The sequence below is a fragment of the Anser cygnoides genome, chromosome 6 (assembly GCF_040182565.1).
Source record: "Anser cygnoides isolate HZ-2024a breed goose chromosome 6, Taihu_goose_T2T_genome, whole genome shotgun sequence".
In the NCBI taxonomy this organism is placed as follows: Eukaryota; Metazoa; Chordata; class Aves; order Anseriformes; family Anatidae; genus Anser; species Anser cygnoides.
Genome location: NC_089878.1, coordinates 30321208 through 30335092, shown reverse-complemented (window position 1 = coordinate 30335092; position 13885 = coordinate 30321208). Strand labels below are relative to the sequence as shown.

The 13885-nt window shown below is 41.8% G+C and overlaps 1 long non-coding RNA gene across 2 annotated transcripts in view; it reads left to right on the top strand.

The window, feature by feature from the left end:
* The first annotated feature begins 213 nt into the window (after positions 1–213).
* LOC125179882 (uncharacterized) overlaps positions 214–13885 on the top strand; it is a 47674-nt gene continuing 34002 nt past the window's right edge. Inside the window, exon 1 of one of the 2 annotated variants that reach the window (XR_010832220.1) lies at positions 214–2675. This is a non-coding gene — a long non-coding RNA (uncharacterized lncRNA). Of the gene's footprint in view, positions 2721–13885 lie in introns of both variants that reach the window. The other variant, XR_010832221.1, reaches the window with a different exon arrangement.

Sequence of the window (13885 nt, the reverse complement as noted above, 5' to 3'; positions counted from 1 at the left end):
ACTTCTACCTGTCTTCAAGTTCTACAAGTCTAAAATCAGGTTATGGTTGTATACAAGGCTTATGATTTTTCTATCATCCTTCAGTCATTTAGACTGTTTGCATTCACAATACTAAGAGTAATATTTCACTCAAATATTCACAAACCCACACAGAGATGAACAAAAACTTATTTATTCTGGGTAGGGAGGGATGCCTGCAAAAATAACCCCTGAGTCCATGCCCTTCTGTTTGCATTCAAATTGAACAAAAGTCCCTGCATGACTACCCGTGGGAGGTATGGAAATCCTTACTTCTTCACTTACCTATAGGGAGTCCCAGTATATAGGTTACTAATAGTGTTACACCTCACAAAGGAAACATGCCTGAATGTTTGCCATGTATTGCCAATTGGGCTGCATTCATAGCCCAGCAAACACTAAATTTGGGGTTGCAAAATGCTTGGACTGCTTTGTGTCTGAGGCATGGTGCACATTTAGCACAGAGTTACTGGTTCAGCAGTGAGCATTTCATTCAGGAAAAGGGCAGGGATCGATTGCACTATTCCTCTAAGCAACACTGATCTAAGATATGTAAGAAAGCTCCTTGGCTAAAGGACTAAATATGCAGCAGCCTGCATGGACACAAAGAAAATAACAGAAGGTGTCAGTGATGAGCTGCTAACATGAAGGGTGAAAATACAGTTCTCCTAACTACAGAAAAATGGGAGGGGGTGGGGAGAAAAGGATAATCTTGTCATATTTTCAGTGCACAAACCAAGAGAGAGGAGCAAAATCTGGAAAAGCACTAATAGCAACAATTATGATAATGAATTGGTGAGCAAAAATGTCATTATGATCATTTCAAACCATTAGTAGTGAGTTCAGTTGTATTTATTTTCCTAAAAAATAGCCTGCAAATAAAATGTTGATGGAATGGAAAATACTTCATTTTTTCACAGCACATCAAAATAGACTGTTTCAACATCTTTCCTTTCCTTTCCTTTCCTTTCCTTTCCTTTCCTTTCCTTTCCTTTCCTTTCCTTTCCTTTCCTTTCCTTTCCTTTCCTTTCCTTTCCTTTCCTTTCCTTTCCTTTCCTTTCCTTTCCTTTCCTTTCCTTTCCTTTCCTTTCCTTTCCTTTCCTTTCCTTTCCTTTCCTTTCCTTTCCTTTCCTTTCCTTTCCTTTCCTTTCCTTTTTCCTTTCCTTCAGGTGATTCATCCAGAGGGACCAATTCATGCTAAACATTTTGTTTCCAAAGAAAGCAAAATTTCTTTTGAAAGCAAAAAATATTGAGTTAATAGAATTTCCAACTGTCTTTAGAACACTGAAAAGCTTACAAAGATGATCATCACAGCTTTGTTGTTAGAGGTGAAAAGCAAGAGTGGAGGTAAAGGGCATTAAATACCCTGTCTGGTCTATAACAATTAGTTATGCTGAGTCCCCTGATAAGTGCTGTTAATTAATCTTTAGAAAAATTTTGAAATGTCAGTAAAACCAAACACTACTGGCTACATTCTAAGTTCCTAGGCTTCAGCTCCGGCTGTCCAGACTTTGCAGGACACATGTTCATGCCATTTCCAAATTTTTCACAATTGTACCTTGAGTAATTTGGCAGGAAGGAAAGTCTCTAAAGAGCAAATAACGCAACATGCCTACTCCTTTCCTGCCCACTCCAAAGACAGCTGAAACTAATGAGAGGCTTCCCACTGGTTAAATAGGTGCTGGAACTGGCCTATTGAGGGGGTGGTGTACTTGGTAGTGGTGGTGTTAGAAGGACTGGCAGAAGAAAGTGAACTTTTGATAGAGGTATGTGAGAAAGGCCATTTCACTGGGCAATGGAATTGTGAGGCAGCGATAGGTCTTGTTGACTTACACACTGTAAATCTGTGTACTTTGCTGTGGGGGCCCACTCTTATGCTGCATATAAACTTAAATTATTTGATTTGCAAATAGGCAGACAGATAAGTAACTTATTTGGGGCACACTGCTATTCAATTTGCATAGCAAATAGAGCCTAAGATGTGCATGAAAAATTCCCTGGACAACTGTATGCAAGTTGTTTAAAACTTTGCTTCTGCCTTGAGACATGCAGCTGGCTGAGTGTCATCTCAAGGAATGGATGAGATTTACAACATTCATTTTAGAGGTGTTTGCTCAGAACATAATATCCTAAGGTTGCTTTGGAGCTTGCAAATCACTTCCCCACCTTAAAGAATTTATGACACAACATTTGTGTGAGTCTAGTGCAAATCTGGGGGAGAAGCACATTATGTCCAAGGCTGTAGAAATTTTATTCCTCTGTCCACAGAGGCTGCACAGTTCTTTGCTTGAACATAATAATTTCCTCAGTGTCCCAGACCATATTCTTCTGGCTTAACACTTTTCAGATGACTATGCTATGTGAATAAATCCAATCTGGAGGGAAGGGAATACTTTAGTGGGCTTTCCATGAAGACGTTGGAAGAGGTGCTCAACCTGATTCCCTTCACTTGATTAGCGACTCCCCACATTCTTGCCAAGACTCCCTTTTAACGTTCTGTTTCTTAATTCTGTTGCTGTGGTTGCAGCTGTACAGAAGGTCTCAGATTGTGCACCGCATCCTGAGGGAGAGGAACCAACCCCCTTATGAGACACTCTAAATTTGACCATCTTGTCTCCTGCTGCCAATCAGATGCTGTCCCTGTTGCAACCAATAAGGTACTCAACTGGAAGAGAAACACTGGGAAAACATTAATTCTTTAGGTATGTTAAAGTGAAGTTAGCTACCTGAAAGCAATCAGAACAAACCAGTCTCTCAGCACAAAGCATCGCTGGAAGATCACAGATCTCCTGATGTGGTAACGTGCTACCTATGTTGATGTGTGACTATCTACCACTAGATGAACTTCCATCTTTCAGCCACAGGGAAACTAAATGCTGCTCCTGGAGCCAAGCTGGGTATGATAAGGAACCGTACGGTTTCTAGTAAATGGATCTTGCTTGCATATCAGAGAAATGGCACAATAAAAATATTCTGTAGATGTAAAAACTACAGTACCAATACTGATTACAGAAATTGGAGAAAGATTCAACAAATTTCAGACCCCTGTGTCACTTCCTTTTCCAAACATCTAACCAGGATTATTCTCTTCATTCTTCAGTTGTGGAATGAGGTACATATTGTCCCCTTTTAGTGCTTCTACTACTTAGCGCAGTACCTCACTATCAGCAAATTTTCTGTCTAAATTTTCCTTTGCTCAGCTTGGTTTTAATAGCTTTCTCTGTCAGTTTCCTCTCCAGCAGAAAGGTCCACACTTCTCAGTTTTTCTAATCTTTTGTTACATATGTTTACAATAATAATAATGCTTTTTTTTTATTATTATTCATTTTGATGCACATACTGCCTGGAAATCTTATCTAGGCATTTTGAGGATTTGGGACATTTGTCCATATTTTCTAGCTATTCCACAGATATGCATGCTCGAAAATGGTCCAAACTAGCCTGTGTGCCAAAGTTCCCTCCTGATTTTCTCTATTTATGGCTTGTAAGCCTCAGTTTGAAATTCAGTATTCCCATTTATGAGGTGCAATCTCCCATATCCATTCTCCTATTGTCTTGAATGTCTTGCTCGAGTAAGCAGTCCAGCCCAAGTACTACAACATTTTTCAGCGGTGAGGTGGACCTCAAGGGTGAGCATCAGAAGCCCTTAAGGCGGGATTTTAGAAGAAGACACTTTGTTCGCAAAAAAAGGAAAAATGACCATTTGCAGGGAGGAAAAAATGATGCAAGCAGTGGAGTTAATTTGGAGGGGAGAATTGTGAAGTATACTATCTGGGAGAGATTGAGGCAAACACTAGCTGCACCATCCTTTATGTCCCTGGTTTTGGTGAATTCTTTGCAATAGGACTTTACTAATTCATCTCTTTCACCACCCTAGTCATCATTCCCACTTTCCTTCTCTACTGACTTGATTCAAGCAAACAGCAGCATCTGAAGCGTGTAAGAAAAAATATACAGAATCTGTCTTTAAAGTGACCTGCTTCTTTTTTTTAAGCAACTTCCATGCCCTAACCAGACTTTGGAGGTTCTCTGGTGGATAATGTAAAATGACACTAACTGGGCTATTTATATCACTGCAAAGTGACTACATGATGGGATAATTAGCAGTGCTATATCTGCTGGAGTGAGCAATAACACTTAACGCATTTTTGTGTAAAGTAACACAAACAACAATGCCTGCAGGTTAAACAGTACCTGAGCAGCTGATAGGTCTCCTGAACTGTTATTTCCAGGAGGCAATATCTACCAGCTTCATTCATGCATGAGGTACAGTTGTAATGCTGGTTTTATTACCTCTTGCAGTACTTGCCCTCTATGCAGGTAAATGATTTTTGCAAGCAAGCTTGCTTTGGGCAAGTATGGGTATTCAAGGTATTTTGCAAACAAGTTGTGTAGATTTGTAGATCTGCAAGCTAAAATGTGACCCTTGGATGGAAAAGTCCAAGTTCTTAGTCATTCAGTCTCACAGTTACTCCTGGATGGAGTCCAATAACTTGTCCTGTGCTTTGGCTTATGTGTTACTTCAGAAAACATAGCCTGTCTTGACCTGAAGCCACAGAAGTGTGAGTGTGATCTTTTTCACCCATATCTCGGTAGAAAAGAAAGATTGTAGCTTTGCTAATGAGAGCCTTGTCTTTTTTTAATATTAGTACAGACAGAGAGAAGAAAAACCTGTTATGCTCTGTTTCAGTGTATTTCAATGGTTAATCACACTCATTAAAAAATGTTTAATATGAATTTGCTCAAATTTAATTTCCATAAATTGTCAGTTACATTTTTCTCTGCAAGATTAAAGGACCATTTTGTATATGCTATTTTCTCCCCAGGAAGGTTACTAATGTACTAATCATGGCTATCTCAAGTCTTTTTTTGAGATAAGATCAAATTCTCTCCCTGTAAATATTTTTCTCTATCCCTTGAGCTATGTTTGTGTCTCCTCCCTGAACACCCTGTAGTTTTTCAACATCCTCTTTAAAATGTCAACACCAGAACTGGACATGCTATTCCAACATGCAAGAAATGTGCCAGCATCAGGTGAGTATTGCCAGGCAGCGAACTAAAATCATTGCTATCCTTCTCTGCAGTGCTTGCCTCATCCAAAGAATGAGTTTGTTCACCCATTATATCACCCTTTCAAAGTATGTTGAGTCGTTCTTTTGTTATGAACTATAAATATTACTCACTGGTTACTAGGGTTCAGTTCCTCACTTGTAATCTTTAGATCAGTAATACTGAATTTCCTTTGGCTAAGATGGTCTTTGTTTGGATATACCAAACTTTCAAAGCCAAAACTGCAATTGCCCTCAATGACCTTTACTTACCATGTTACCCCCTCTGATGAAGAACAATTCCATATTTACACCCATCTCACCGATAGGTTACCCCACAGGAAGGTGGATTAGGAACTCCACAGCTCAGGCTTGTAGTGTCCTGATTCAAATGCAGATCCATTTAATATTTCACAAAAGGATGAGGAAAGGCCTATTTAACCTTGGTAAAGAATAGCATTATGATTTTGAAAAGAAACTGTAGAGTAACACGTAGGTGAAACATTCTGTCAATGTTCCCATGCTGTCAGCTTGTGTGAAATATGCCACCTCCATGACTAGAATTTGTCCTGTCTCCAGCTTGCAGCTGCTTTGTGTTAACAGAGATTCCTGCCACCAATTTATCTGGATTCCATAAGCAAGTCCATCTGAGATAAGACAAACTTTGGGCTCAAGTCTGTTAGGTATCCATCAGGACTTTGCCTGGCAAATTATCCTAGTTCATTCCAATGAGCTCTGACACAACAATTCATTATCTGAAGAGGAGAATAGCTCTTCACAAAGTGGAAGCCAAATACCTATTTTTTTAAAACCAAGGTTATGCATTAAGCCTGTCCTGAACACCCCCTAGTGGTCTATAAAAAACATGAAGATTAAAATGCCATCTTGAGCATAGAAGTCCTAGATTGCAGAGTTATCTTCTTGAATAAAGCTGCTGCCACAAAGTCAGTGTCTTGCTGACTGTATTATGCAGAGCACAGCTGTCAAACTTTAAAAGAGTCATTTAAGAGAAGTTGAGAACAATAAGAAAAATATCTAAAAAGTGTCACTTTCTAGCTCATTTACTCTTAGCTAGCTTCCCTTATACATGGCAGGTTGTGTCACTGTAGCTCTCTCAAATATCCACTCGGTGGAATGGACGTCCAAGTGGCATTAGGCCCACGGAGAACGTAAACGGGAATAACTGTTCATCATCTATCCCGATGCAGAGGCTAGCAGGCTGTGCTGATAAACCATCAGGGACATGTTCAGAACAAAGAAAAGGAAATACTGCTTTATTAAATGCACTATTAAGCTGTGGTAGCTCCTTCCTTTGTCATGTCTGAGGCACAAGGATTATGTGAACGTATGTTAATTGGCGAAAAAGCCTTATAACCTGAGAGCTGAAATGACCTCTCTCTGATATATGAATCCCTAAATCATAAACGTTTGGAGAATATTCTAGAAAAAATGCACCATAAGCAAAAGTAGGGGCTGGACACAGATAAGATGTTGATAGCAGGGTGGCAACAGGAGAGTGGGGTAGCAAGGTGCTGTGCTCATCCCTACAACAGGTCAGAGTGTGTGTGTGCTGAGTGTAGCTCATGTCTCAGTGAGCATGGCGCAACACTGAGATTGGACTGAAAAGCCCTCACCACACCAGCTGAGGTGTGCAGGAGACGGGGTGGTGGTGGTGGTGGTGGTGAGAAAGTGCCCACCTCCCCCTCCACCAAGTATCCTGCTTGTCCAGAAAATTAACCTTACAAAGTGTAGCCATATAGCATCGTACAGACCTAATACCTTAATTCAGAGTACCATGTTCTCTGGGAAGAGCTATTTTTAGGAGCCCTTCACTAAAGGTCATTGCATTTTCTCACTGCAGTTTTTCCTCCTTCAAACTTTTCTCCATACTTCATCTTTGGCTACAAACGCATTCTGAAACCCAAGAGAAAAACACTCTATTTTGCACCCCTCTAGCCAAATTGGATGATTGACTCAAAAAATAAAATATAAAAGCTTCTCCCCAGCTGTGGCTATTTACCAAATAGGAGAGGATTAGCTTCTTAGTAGAAGCCAGCACAGAAAGTTAACTGCACTGAGTTGCTATGTTAGATTGAAAACCCTAGGTGACTGGTAGGTCTTATGCTTCCCAGATAATAGCAACATTTTTGGGAATGAAGCCCAGGGATGCAGAGATTGAGTCATAGAATCATATAATATCCCGAGTTGGAAGGGACCCATAACGATCATCAAGTCCAACTCCTGGCACTGCACAGGTCTACCCAAAATTTTAGACCATGTGACTAAGTGCACAGTCCAATCTCTTTTTAAATTCAGACAGGCTTGGTGCAGTGACTACTTCCTTGGGGAGCCTGTTCCAGTGTGCGACCACCCTCTTGGTGAAGAACCTCTTCCTGATGTCTAGCCTAAATTTCCGCTGCCTCAGCTTAACACCATTCCTGCGGGTCCTATCACTGGTGATAATGGAGGATAGGTCACCTGCCTCTCCACTCCCCCTCTCAAGGAAGTTGTAGACTGTGATGAGGTCCCCCCTCAGCCTCCTCTTCTCCAGGCTGAACAGGCCCAGTGACCTCAGCCGCTCCTCATATGTCTTCCCCTCTAGGCCCTTCACTATCTTCATCGCCCTCCTCTGGACACTCTCCAACAGTTTTACATCCTTTTTGTACTGTGGTGTCCAGAACTGTACACAGTACTCGAGGTGAGGCCACACCAGCGCAGAGTAGAGCTGGACAATCACCTCCCTCGACCGACTAGCAATGCCGTGCTTGATGCACCCCAGGGTACGGTTGGCCCTCCTGGCTGCCAGGGCACACTGCTGGCTCATATTCAACTTGCTGTCAACCACAACCCCCAGATCCCTCTCTGCAGGGCTGCTCTCCAGCGTCTCGTCGCCCAGTCTGTACGTATAGCCAGGGTTGCCCCGTCCCAGGTGCAGGACCCGGCACTTGCTTTTGTTAAACTTCATGTGGTTGGTGATCGCCCAGCTCTCCAATCTGTCCAGATTTCTCTGCAAGGCCCTTCCACCCTCATCCGAGTCCACAACTCCTCCAAGTTTGGTGTTGTCGGCAACTTTGCTCAAAACACCTTCTAGTCCTACGTCCAAATCATTTATAAAAACATTGAAGAGGCCTGGCCCTAAAATGGAGCCTTGAGGGACCCCACTAGCGACCATCCGCCAGCCAGATGTGGCCCCATTTACCACAACCCTTTGAGCCCTGCCCGTCAGCCAATTGCTCACCCATCGCATGATGTTTTTGTTTAGCTGTATGCTGGACATTTTGTCCAGTAGGATCCTATGGAAAACTGTGTCAAAAGCTTTGCTAAAGTCCAAAAAGACCACATCAGCTGGTTTCCCTTGATCAACTAGATGGGTGATCTTATCATAAAAAGAAATCAAATTTGTTAGGCAGGACCTACCCCTCATGAACCCATGTTGGCTGGGACCAATGACTGCATTGTCCCCCAGGTGTGCTTCAATAACTTCAAGGATCATCCTCTCCATAATTTTACCAGCCACTGACATGAGACTGACGGGCCTGTAATTGCTATGGTCTTCTTTCTTACCCTTCTTGAAAATTGGCACAACATTTGCCAGCTTCCAGTCCAATGGGACCTCTCCAGATTCCCAAGATCGTTGAAAAATAATTGAGAGGTCCCACGATGACGTCAGCCAGCTCTTTAAGCACCCTGGGATGAATTCCATCTGGACCCATGGACTTGTATGGATCCAGGTGGAGCAGCAAATCCCGCACACGTTCAGGGTCGGTTGGGAGTTCGTCATTCCCACCGTCACGGCCCTCCAGCTCAGGGTACCCTGGGTCCCGAAGCCCATCATCAGTGTTGAAGACAGAGGCGAAGAAGGCATTAAATGTCTCTGCTTTGCCTATGTCATTGTCTGTGAGGAGACCTTCCCCATCTAGTAGCGGACCTATGTTTTCTTTGGTTCTCCTTTTTCTGTTCACATATCTAAAAAACTCTTTTTTATTGTCTCCCACAGACATGGCCAGCTTCAACTCTAGTTGGGCTTTGGCCACACGAATTTTCTCCCTACAAACACGAACAGCATCCCTGTATTCCTTCCTCATTGCCTGACCCTCCTTCCAGCAGCCGTACACTTTCTTTTTTTGCCTAAGCTCCAGTAGAAGATCCCTGGTCAGCCAGGCTGGCCTTCTGCCCCGCTTGCCTGACTTCTGATATTTTGGAATCGCCTGATCTTGTGCTTTTAGGAGGCAGTGCTTAAAGACTGACCAGCACTGATGCACGCCAATGTCTTCAGAAGCAGTTTCCCAGGTGACCTTGCTGACTAGTTCCCTGAGCAGCCTGAAGTCTGCTTTCCCCATATCCAGGGCTGAAGTTTTGGTGACAGTTTTCCTTCTGTCACCATAAATTCTAAACTCAACCACTTCATGGTCACTATGACCATGACGGCCGCCAATTGCGACATCTCCCACAAGACCCTCTCTGTTCTCCAGCAACAGATCTAGGAGGGCACCTTTCCTAGTTGGCTCTCTTAGCACCTGCACCAAGAAGTTATCATCTAGGTGCTTTATGAACCTCCTGGACTTGCTCATGTCAGCCGTGTGGTGATCCCAGTTGACGTCTGGCAAGTTGAAATCCCCCATTAGGACAAGGGGAGTTGATCTTGAGGCATCTCTTAGTTCCGCAAAGAATAATTCATCGGCATTGTCGTCCTGGCCAGGTGGTCTGTAATAGACTCCCACAACGACATCCCCTTTATTTGTTTGTCCCTTAATCCTTACCCAGAGGCTCTCAACTTTGCCATCGCCAACTTGAAGTTCCACACAGTCCAGCCCATTCTTCACATACATTGCCAACCCGCCACCTCGCCTACCCTGCCTGCCCCTCTTGAGCCTGTAACCATCTATTGCAACACACCAGCCACAGGACTCATCCCACCAGGTTTCGCTTATGCTGATGATGTCGTAGCTGCGGGACTGGGCCAAGACTTCTAGCTCATCCATTTTATTCCTCATACTGCGTGCGTTTGTGTAGAAGCACTTCAAATGTGCCTCCCTACATGCAGTACCTTGTGTAGCGGACCGAAGGGCCTCACTAGCACACAGTCCCTCTGATTCTAGTGCACCATCCCTTACCTCATCACCGGCATGCCTGGTTTTATCCCCTTCCCCCTTTGACTCTAGTTTAAAGCCCTATCTATCAGCCCTGCCAACTCCTGAGCAAAAATCCTCACCCCTCTCTGAGAGAGGTGCATTCCGTCTGGTGCTAGCAGGCCCCATGTTGCGTAGACCTTCCCCTGATCGAAAAACCCGAAATTCTGCTGGTTGCACCAGTCCCGAAGCCACGTGTCTGTGTCAAGAAGCAAGGTATGCTGGGAATTTACAGTCATTGATAAAAAGGTCCTGGTCACTGAAGTCTAAAATAGCTTTGGTAGAATATGAGTTCAGGATGAAATGAGTTTGAGGCACTTAATGGTGAAGTGCTATTGTCAGGCTTAGTCGCAATGCATAAAAAGTCTTTGTTATTGACCTTACTAGGCAGTAAATACAGGCTTTCTGAGATACCTCAAATGCATAGGTCTACCTCTTGAAGGCACCTCTGTTCAATTTCCTATTAGGTCTAAAGGATCTAACCTTGTATCTCTATTTCTTACTATGAAGCATTTACTGATAGGAAAGCTGCTTCTGTAGATAGGTTCAACTCTGACTTTAAAAACTCTAATCAATCCAGGAGTCTTCAGGCTGATTTTGTTCTCAGTTAGCTCCGTGAAAATTGAGTAGCTTTATCAAAAGCAACCGATTGTATAAAAGGAGAGAGGTGGACAGTGTATACTTATATATAACTTTGTCTTCTAAATAACCTTCCTTGTATTGCTTTAAATCACAATATTCCTTTTCAAAGAGCATCTGAAAACACTCCCTTGCAGAAGCAAAGGAGTAGCAAAATTTAGAGTATCTTCCTGTTTTCTATTTTACTCATTCCTGCATTTAATTAAAAATGGGAAAAATAATCTTAATATTCAAATATAAATAAAACTACTTTTGTGAACATTGAACCTTCACTCGCAATTCACAGACTGATGGATGGGAGAAGAAAGTCATTCTTCCTCTTATGTTATGCTTTAGATTTAAGGGTGATGTCATTACTCTGCAAAGTGCTTGGGTTATGGATGATGGTAGAACAAATTCTATTTGCTGTTCCTAATCTTCTTGTCTGTGACTAACTCCACATTTTACCCCCTTTACTTGCCTGCCACAATTTCTGGCTGCTATATAAACAAGATTACCTATTCTAAACATTGTAGATCGAACAGTCTATTCCCAGATCTCTGGGAATTCTAAGTCAGTGAACTACATTTTATGTAGCCTTTTAACATTAATAAGCAATTTTAATTTTGTTGGCTTTAGATATATATATATATATAAAAATATATATACATACTATATATGTGTATAACATATATATAGTATATAATATATATATTTTATAATGTATAATATATTATATATATATAAAATCAATGACTTTTCAGGAGTTTGAATTAAAAGTAATTACACTTATGATATCCATATTTTTTCTCTCTTCTGTTCTGGTCTTGGTTATTACATAAAACTGCTGCTGGCTGCAGAAAATGTAAGCAAAGCTGTGCTTTTTTAAGACAGACTATCCAGCTTGTGCAAAAGGTGATAATTAGTTAAAAGGTCTTTCTTTAGTCCTTTAAGACATTATAATGCTTGTAGAACTTCCAAATTTTTGCTCTCAATATGAATATTCCTGTGAGTTAACTAACTTTGGACAGGCCCGTAACAGTAAAACATTGTCAATAAATCTTCCCTTTCAAATGAGCAGAACACTTGTTTAATGCACCTTCCATCTTTGAAAGCATTTTCTCCTTCATAAACCTTGAAGTGCTACAGCAACGCTGGAGCTGCCTGCATACAGAAGCTTGCCTGTCACATGTAAAACTCAAATTTCGTATATCAAGGGCTTGTGTGAAAATTGCTTTGAGTGTTAATTGCCCAAATGATTCAGTTTTATAAGAGCCTCTCTTATGTACTCAAGTATGTCTCATAGCAAGCTGAGTGCCAAGCTCCAATAGAGAGCCAGCTGTGCTTTGCTCCCAGATGTTTGAAGAAGATAATTCTTGCCTATCATTTCAGCCCCCTTCCCAAAATCCTGAGAAATTCGTTTAATGTCATTAATGTACAATAGTAAATTTATTCATTTTTTCTGTTAAAAAATATATTCTTCCTAGGATGTATGCAAGTTTGCCTTGGCTCATAATTGCAGTAGCACATTGTCAGATTAACTGTGCTGAGGAGATAAAACAGAAAGCCAACAGTTCTGCAAAATTAAGACTCTGCCAGTATCATTTAGAAAGGATCAGATCCCTCTGTTTTCAGAGATGTTGTTTGTTGTGTTTGAGGTCATTGTAATTCTCCAATTTACCTATTCCAACACAAATTGCTGTTGGAAATTTAACAAAAAACATACCCAGTCTTAAGTCACAGATTTAAGCTTTTTCAGAACCATTCTTTATCCAGATCTCAAATTTCAACGCATTTGTGTATCAGATCCTTGGCAAATTTACATTACTCAGTTTTCTTTTAAGTCAAAGTAGCGACACTGCAGTCAAGAGATCTGTGTTAATTTACACCAGCTGCTTGTGGGCTGAGCTGAAGCCCTGGGTCCAAACAACAAGAAAACAACCATTTGCAAGGAGACCCTGCTCAGGCTTTGCCTATCAGTTCACAGGTACAGAGAATTTCAAGAAGAGGTTTTTTGTGCTATACAGTGATAAAATATTTGTGAAATCCACAGCTTGATCTTCATAGTGAGTGACCACCATGAATTCCTGCTCCTGTCTGACTCAGCTGTCAGAAGAGATTTCTCTCAGACTATGTTGTAAGTGGGTTTGAAAAACCTCAAATAGGTACTGGGTTAATTCAGCCAGTCTGCGACCAAGCTGCTAGACTTTGTGGCCAGGCTGCTCTTGAACCACAGGTATGTAGATGTATTTATATTGCACAGGTGCTAGGATAGATGGGCTCACTGTTGACAGTTCTCAGGGTAGCAAGGGAGAGCTCATCTGCCTTTCCAGGTCCATGTGTTTTTGTTTTCACCCAGCAAAACAGCATTTCTAGCACACAGGGTGTTCTGGTCTTCAGCATCTGATTGTGCTGCTGGTGCAAGTTAAACTCAGCATCCGTAGCCCTTCACCCATTGTCAAAGTTATTGCAAAGTCCATTTTCTCTGGTTCAGCCAGAGGTGATAAGACCCTCTGGAAAGCATTTTGTCTGTAGTGGATGGCTTTTGCAAGATTGCTGCAGATGATACAGAGATTATTGAGGTTGCACATGGATCTGAGAGATGTGAAACAGCAGAGCTGCTTGTGGTAACTGTGGGATAGAACAGCTGGTCTGAAAAAAAGCCACAGCCACAGAAAGCTGTGCAAGTCTGGGGTGGCCAGAGCAAGTCTAGATACTTCTCCTCTTCTCTGAAGCCAGATGAGGCATTTGCTTGTGTCCCTATAAAATGATACACCCAAAATCACGACGTGCACCTCGGGATACAAATCATTCCCTGATCTTGTTCCCACTGGGGATAATGGGTACATCGGTGAAAATTTTAACACTCTCTATGTGGGCTTAGCAAAAAAACCTTAAGAAATAGATTTGTACTGGTATCTTGCCCTGCTAGCTATAATGTGAAATTCTGTGGTTCGTAAGTTTGCTTTAGTGAGGTGTTGTGCAGCCAGGACATGTTGCTCAGAGTAAACATGTGAGATGTATTGCTGTTTCCCTCACCATCTGTAAGAACCTAGAAAATACAGACAGTAA